The 7,532-nt window shown below is 33.6% G+C and overlaps 1 long non-coding RNA gene across 1 annotated transcript; it reads left to right on the top strand.

Annotated features, from left to right (window-relative positions):
• Positions 1-286: 286 nt before the first annotated feature.
• LOC145004402 (uncharacterized) lies at positions 287-727 on the top strand. Its single transcript, XR_013662377.1, has 3 exons — positions 287-365; positions 454-556; positions 643-727. It is a non-coding gene; the product is annotated as an uncharacterized LOC145004402 (long non-coding RNA).
• The last annotated feature ends 6,805 nt before the right edge of the window (positions 728-7,532 follow it).

The following is a 7,532-nucleotide window of genomic DNA, read 5'->3' as shown; positions in this document are numbered from 1 at the left end:
CAGTTCTAGATGGTATGGGTTCACCCTGATATGGTTTAGAGAAGTGTACGTCATCTCTGAAGATCACAATCATCCATACCTTATTTTTAATTTCGCTCTCTCTATCTCTCTCTCTCTCTAAACATTTCCTTTCTTCTTTCTTTCTAAAACCCTAGCCTATCATCATTGCAGAGGAATTTTCGTGTTGCTTTCCACCATTTGTGCTGGACAAGACCAGTTTTCACTAGACCAAGCTTTGAATTGGAAAAAAAATAGTTGTGGTTAAACTTTGTTGTTGGTTCCATTGAAAATATTAAGTCGGAGGTTGTCCTAAAAGTTGAAGGTATTGTTGTTGAACTTATGAAAGGGGGGCCTAAAAGTTGAAGGTATTGGAGTTTTCATAGATATTCATGAATCAAATTCTTCATTTGTTTCTTTTTCTCCCTTTTGAAACTTAAATTCACAAAATTGCAGGATTAGTGGTAAGATTTTGCAATTGGAGAGTGTCACACAGTCAGAAGCCATGAGGAGGCGGTATCGCTACTTGAGCCATTTTTCTTTAACAACCACGTTTCAGGTATGCTTCAAAGCTTGCTTAAATAAACAAAGGAAGCTATGGACCATATTCTTCAGCAGCCCCTGCTAGTTATAACCCTGGTTCAGCTGCCAATTCCACCTCTAATGAAGACCTTGGTGGGTCCCACTCCTAGTTTAAGGAAACTAATGTTTACATCACTGGCCAGCAGGTTCGTTTCATTTTTTCTACTTCACATTTTTAATTTTTAATTTTGTTTTGAGTGCTTGAATCACCCATTATACGGATATATTTTCACAGATAGAATGAAGATGTTAGCCATACTTGTATCAAACTATTATGCACATTTTCTATTTTTTTTTAAATATTAAGTATCTCTGGGTTATATGAGAAGGAACGGGACATCCTTATTAAGAAACACATGGTTTTCTATTCTACTTCTAATAGTCATTTTTCTACAGAAGCTTAGTTATACATAAATGAGTAATTTGTAAATGAGTTTACTCAATTATAACACTTGTTGTTATCTAATTGCAGGTTTCTATTATAATAGTAAGCGAATATTTTATCACAAGTTGGAGATGCTTAAAAACTTTCAGGTACCACTACTACTACTACAATTCATTATTAAAACCTCGCTATTTTAATCTGTTTTATTTCATATTTTTTATTTGATTTTGATTGCAAGGAACTCGGAGTTTTGTAATCAATTTTATCGGGCTTATTTTGTGCTGATTGTGCAAGAAATATTTGATGTGATGACCGACAGTTTCCATAAACTGGGATTTAACCTGCATATGTTGGTGCTGCAACATTTATTCTGCCTGTTATGTATATCATCTCTAGTCGACTTTTTATTTGAATCATATGCAAGTATATAGGAGTATAATATATGTTGATGTGGCAAATAATTGTAGGTGGAATCTAGGTCATTAACTGAGCCTTTGTGGGACACGTCAACTGTTTCATATCCGTATCCAAACAACAGGATGTTTGTGAGAGACAGAGAGAGTACACTATTAAGCTTCTTGGTGCCTCTTTTCCAAATATTCCAACATCTGAGGTATAAAAGCTACAACTGCAAGTGATGTTTGTTTATTTATGTTATATTTAGACATCTGATGGATGGATGTAATGTAATTCTTTTAGGTTGCGAAATTTGTGAATGGACTATGTGCAAACGTGAACCTAATCACTTGACCATTCAGTTATTTCTCAATCTTACTCTGCATCATTCTCTTCCTATGAAAACCCTGAAATGCCTTCAAAGAAACTTCTGTCTTCATTAATGCACAAGCCTTCAATATTAACCGATGATGTAGATGCTGCATCAAAGCAAGATGTATCAGGTCAGCAAGTTTATATTAGTGTTTTTCTACATACAATCATACTTGCCTACACATAATGAGTTTGACTCTAACACAAAAACTAGGAAGAAACTTAATTTCCTATTTTACCCCTAGAACTAAAAAGCTGTTATTTTTTTATTCATGAGTTGGCATCATGGATATTATATACAATCAGGGCTGGTCCGTTGATTTAGATAGGTAAAATGTTTTTTTTATTTTTATTTTTATTATTTTCTTAATTGATTTTGGTAGGTTAGATAGCCTAGTTGGGTTGTTTGGAGCAGGATGTCAACCAAGTTCAACTAATGACCCTTTTGGCCTACCAAGAATCTCATATGGTCTTGTTAGTCAACTGACAATATAAATTAGTCAACTCTTATCTGTTGTCTTTTGATTGATTATAATTTATAGTTGTTGATGGGTGTTTTTTTAGGTCCAAGTGTTGGTAGAAAAAGATAGAAACTTGGACTTACAACATGCTTTGGAAGTTGATGCTTCTGTGAAATCTTTGAAAATAGATGTTGTAACAATATGCGAGGTAGACTTATTCTTGTTTCTTGTCATTTGTATTGCATTTGATGATAAGGATTAGGAGGGCCTTTATGTCTTTTTTATAAATCTTTTTATAAAAAAAAGATTTATAAATCTTGTTTCTTGTCATTTGCTGCCAAGGTATATATTATTCTTATATAAAATGAAATTGTAAATTTTTATATTCTTTTTTATAAATCTTTTTATATTTTATAAAAAAAAATTAGATTGTGGGAAAGGTCTTGCCAGAGCTAAATGGAAAGCTTACTGGAATGGATTTTAGGGTTCATGGTTTGATGGGTTTAACCAACCAAAGATTCTTACGTTATGTTCCACAATTGCCCCTGATACAGGCACGATGCTCTCAACTAGTCGGCCATCAAATCTTCTGAATACATCAACTGGTATTATATGACTGTGAATTTAATTTTAAACAACAAGTTCTTGATCATATTTCGTTTCTATTGGTTTGTTTTGTAATTCTCAGATTGAAGCTACTGTGATGCCTGAAGATTACAGACAAAAGAAGGTATTATATTACGAGTTTCTTGAATTTTGAATCTTGAAGCCATTGAAACAGTAGAAGTGAACGGATAAATATTAAAATTGCAGGTTTGGATCTTCTGTAGTGAGTGCAATACACTTCAGAGTTTCTTGAATTTTGAATTTTGAAGAGATTGAAACTGTTAAGTTTTAATGTAATTCTTTCTCCACTTCACTTGTGTTGTGTGTAGATTGATTGATTTGGGGAACAGAGAGGCTTCCAAATATGAAGAAAGCTCCTACTTGAGGATACTTTTGGACAACAGAGATGCATCAAGGTAACATAACATATCTATTTATTATTGGAGTCTTTATATATTAAGTAGACAAATTGCTATAAAATGACAGAAAGTCAACGCCTCCAACGTGTGAAGTATACATATACTTCCAATTATTCTGATGGTTTGCAATGCCAAAAATTTCCGTTTCTGATTATCATGTTCTCTTTCTATTGCCATATGCTCACACAAATTTCTATAGCTGATTACACATTAATTTAATTATGCAGGTTTTGAAGTTTTTGATGGAAAAGAATAGTGTTAATGCTCTTCATAGAAAAGTATGTTGGTATTTTAGGAAATTTGGCTAATAATTTAGTTAATTATATAAAAAATGTTGAAATGTTACATTTGTCTACTATTGGAATGATTAGTTGATGTATTACATTTGTCTAGTATTAGAATGATTATTTGTATGACATTAACTTTTGTGCAATGTATTGTATTTTTTGTATATGGTATTTTATTTTTTATTATGATACATGAAATGCAAATTTAGTTTGAAAATCAGTAAATATATAACCAATTTTTTTTACGAAAAAATTAAAATTACGATACGCAAAAATGTGTGTCGTCTTCATTTATGACATGGCCTTTCTTGACAGGGGCTTCCTTGATACGCATTGCGTGTCATAAACACGCGCGTCGTAAGGTTACGACACGTAAATGCGTGTCTTCTTCCTTTATGACAGGGCCTTCCTTGATACGCATTGCGTGTCATAACCGCGCGTCGTAAATACGCGTCATAAATGCGTGTCGTAAATGTGTGTCGTCTATAGACGACGCGCAAAAGCGCGTCGTCTCTCTTTATGACAGGGCCTTCCTTGACGCGCATTTGCGCGTCGTCTGAGCGTTTTACGACGCGCAATGAGCGTCGTAAAAGGCTGCTTTTCTAGTAGTGTATCATTCATTCATATATATATATATATATATATATATATATATATATATATATATATATATATACACTTGACTAAATTTGATTGAAATCTCACGATCTAAGCTTTTAGATTTGAAATAAAATATAATTTCCTCTCCCTTAATTATAGTAAAACAACTTTTCCCAATTGAACTTTTGTTTTTCTATAATTAACATTGCTAACTTGCAACACTTATCATAATTATAATACTCCCACTAACATGATAATTATTAGCATAACACTTATGCTCCCACTAGCTTTGACATGTCCTCAGAAATCAGCTGGACTTTTAGAAATCAATACTTTATTGACTTTCTTACCAAAGTTTAGATTTCGGATACGAGATGCTTTGATAAAACTTTATCAAAATCATACACCTTTCCTTATATAGCACACATGTGTGTCTAAACAATTTCAGAATTATTGAAAGGGATGTCGTAATCATAGTCTCAACTGTTTAGACCTTTTCCATTTCTCACAAGTCGATGTTAGTGTGCTGGTTAACCACACACGCTCCACTAACGACTTTGAGAATGCAACTATCACAATTGTTATCTACTTAAAACCACTTTGTGAAAGAGTTTCCTCACCATCATTTTCATGAATCGGAGAGAAACCTTATGACACTTAGATTTTATGGTGTATGTGTTCCTATCCATGTGAATTTGTCAAAACCATAATCACAAGACAAGGTTAGTGACAAATCCAAACTCATATGGACTGAACTTGTGCAGCCTTAACTTCTTGCCACCTGGAAGCAAAAGGGCCTGCCATTGCTTCCAAGTTGTTATGCAACCAATTGAGAACTCTCAGAACTCATATGCAAAGCCAACTTTAACTAGAATGGACACAAAAGTAGGAATATGTCAACACGATAGGTTATAAACCTCAAGTCGTGTGCTAGTGATAAACTACAGGTTTTATTTTTGATTAGACTCTTTCAAGATCTTTTAGACTCCCACTGTCCTTTTGATATATAAGACTCTCTTACCAAGACCGATTGCTTGACAAACAAAACTTCAAGAGATAGTGCAGATTCTTCTCAAGACAAACACTTCACACAATTGGCCTAAGTTGGTCTCTGTTTTATCCAAAACATCAAAACTTACCAATTTCAAATGTACAAGAGTAGGACACATTTTACTCTTACATTTGATAAGTGTTAATAAACCTTCTTTAAGATGTGTCACTCAAATTACAATCTTGGAGTATGACTCTAAGACTTGTTTTGGAACGAAGTATGTATCACCTTCTTGATTTAACCATTTCAATAATTCATGACTCCTCTTCTTAGCCATAAGAATGCACTAAGATGTCCCTAGAGGATGAATTGTAATATGGTCTCACAATCATTAAGATGATCATAAAACATGATACTAAAGTACTCTCCCATCTTTTCATATTTGAGAAACTTTTATCTTTCTGCCAAATTTAATTCTTCTCATTCGTTCTGTCATACATCGAAACTTTTCCAATGTTTCAGAATTATACTTAACCTTGTAAGTATAACCATATTTACTAAACTTTAGTAAATCATGATGAATAGTCTTATCGATCTTTTGTGGTGGACTTGACCAGTGAACAAGAATGTGTACTCGAACCCTTAGTCCTTCACTTGACTCACATATACATGTGAACAAGGAACTTGTCTTAATTTTCCATAGATGAAAATTATCATTCACCATACGATACAACTTGCATAATTACAAGTTTCTATCCAACTAAAACTTGGTTGATGAGAATCTTTCCTTATTTGGTAAATTATGACACTACCACAAACGAAAGAATCAAATCCATTTTCTAATGTTGCTATCAATGGAATCATATAAACAACAACTTTTTCACAAATGCCACTGTAAGGATAATAAAATAAATAAAAATAAAACTTTTCTTTTATTTAAAACTTGCGGAAAAACTTATCCTTACAATGCAAATGCATATGAAAACTATGTTGTTATCTATTTCTAAGCAATCTATCACAACTCTTAAGTAGCAGCTCAAAAATTCTGAGCACCGAACCATGCGATCGAAATCCATCTTCGTGATCAGAATCAGCTTACTCTTCTTTAAGCTTCCTCTATTTTCTTTGATTCTTAAAACTTCAACATGTGACCCAGTCACATCATGTAATAATAATCTCCAAATAGGAACTTAATAAAGTTAGATAGTGGACTTACCAGAAGTCGAATCAAACTTTTGACTTGACCAACCTTATGATCTTTTAGGTAAATAGGACAACTTCACAACCAATGCCTCTTCCTTTGGCAATAGAACCATATGGACTCTTTGGTAATGGTACATGGGACTATCTCAGACTTAGCCTTTCTATTTACCATTTGGTCAACCGAGTTGACTATGGTCGATCCCTTTCCATTGGGAAGAGAAGGCTTTTCTGGATATCCAATGTTACCATTTTCAATGTCCATGGAGGTTTGGGAAGTTGATATTCTAATCAAATTTTCTTTACCAGTCCTCCAAATCAGTGTTGATTCAGCAGTACCAAGCAAATAGATAAGATCATTAAGGGTCATGTCATAGTCTGTTTCATAGTAGTCCCAAAGGAAAGTCAATATGTGACCTAGAAAGTGATTGAACAACCAACTTTCTCAATACTTTGACACCCAACTCTCCCGGCTTGTCAATAAGTGACTTCATATCCAAGATGTGAGAACACATAGACCTTGCTTGCCAATATGGCTTGAGTGACCTTGAACTATTCAAGAACTTTTGGGTTAGGGAGAATAATTGGAGGAGGTGAAGGAATAGAAGTATGATTTCCATGAACGAACCATGGGACATCATCTTCATTAGAAAAGCTTGTTATGTCACACCCCAAAACCAAGAACGGCGGAAACGTTCTGGGGTGGAGGACGTCATGTGAAATATCATAACAGTGTAAAGTAGTATACAAGCAACAACATCATCCATTGCATTAAAAGTAAAGTTTTAATACATGTGTGCTCTTTCATAATGTACAACAATAAAATGAATAATCAAAATAAGATAAGTCTTGTCTGTGCTCCGTCTTCTCAAAACCTGGCCATCGTACCTGTCTAACTGATGACCTGAGAATACAAGTTATTTTGAAAGAGAGTATCAACCTAAAGCTGGTGAATTCATAAGTATTTAAGTGTTATTGTCTTCTTTTGGAATGCTGTTATGAATGTCATGTAAATCTTGAAATGGAACAGTTGATATAAGTATGAAAACGCTAGAAAATCTCATATTTCCTACTAGTATGAAATGTAGTCTTCTACTAAGACCCGAATGTTTTGCTATGAAAATGATAGTTTATCCTTCTTTTTGACTATTACAAACAATACTTAGTCTAACTCATCGTTTATGTGAATGTATCACAAAATAAAGTAAATAGGAAAAGAATATAATAGTCTTCTAC

The sequence above is a fragment of the Lactuca saligna genome, chromosome 7 (genome assembly GCF_052625555.1).
Source record: "Lactuca saligna cultivar CGN05327 chromosome 7, ASM5262555v1, whole genome shotgun sequence".
Taxonomy (NCBI): domain Eukaryota; kingdom Viridiplantae; phylum Streptophyta; class Magnoliopsida; order Asterales; family Asteraceae; genus Lactuca; species Lactuca saligna.
The sequence above is the reverse complement of the archived record's forward strand: the minus strand, read 5'-3'. Positions and strand labels throughout refer to the sequence as shown.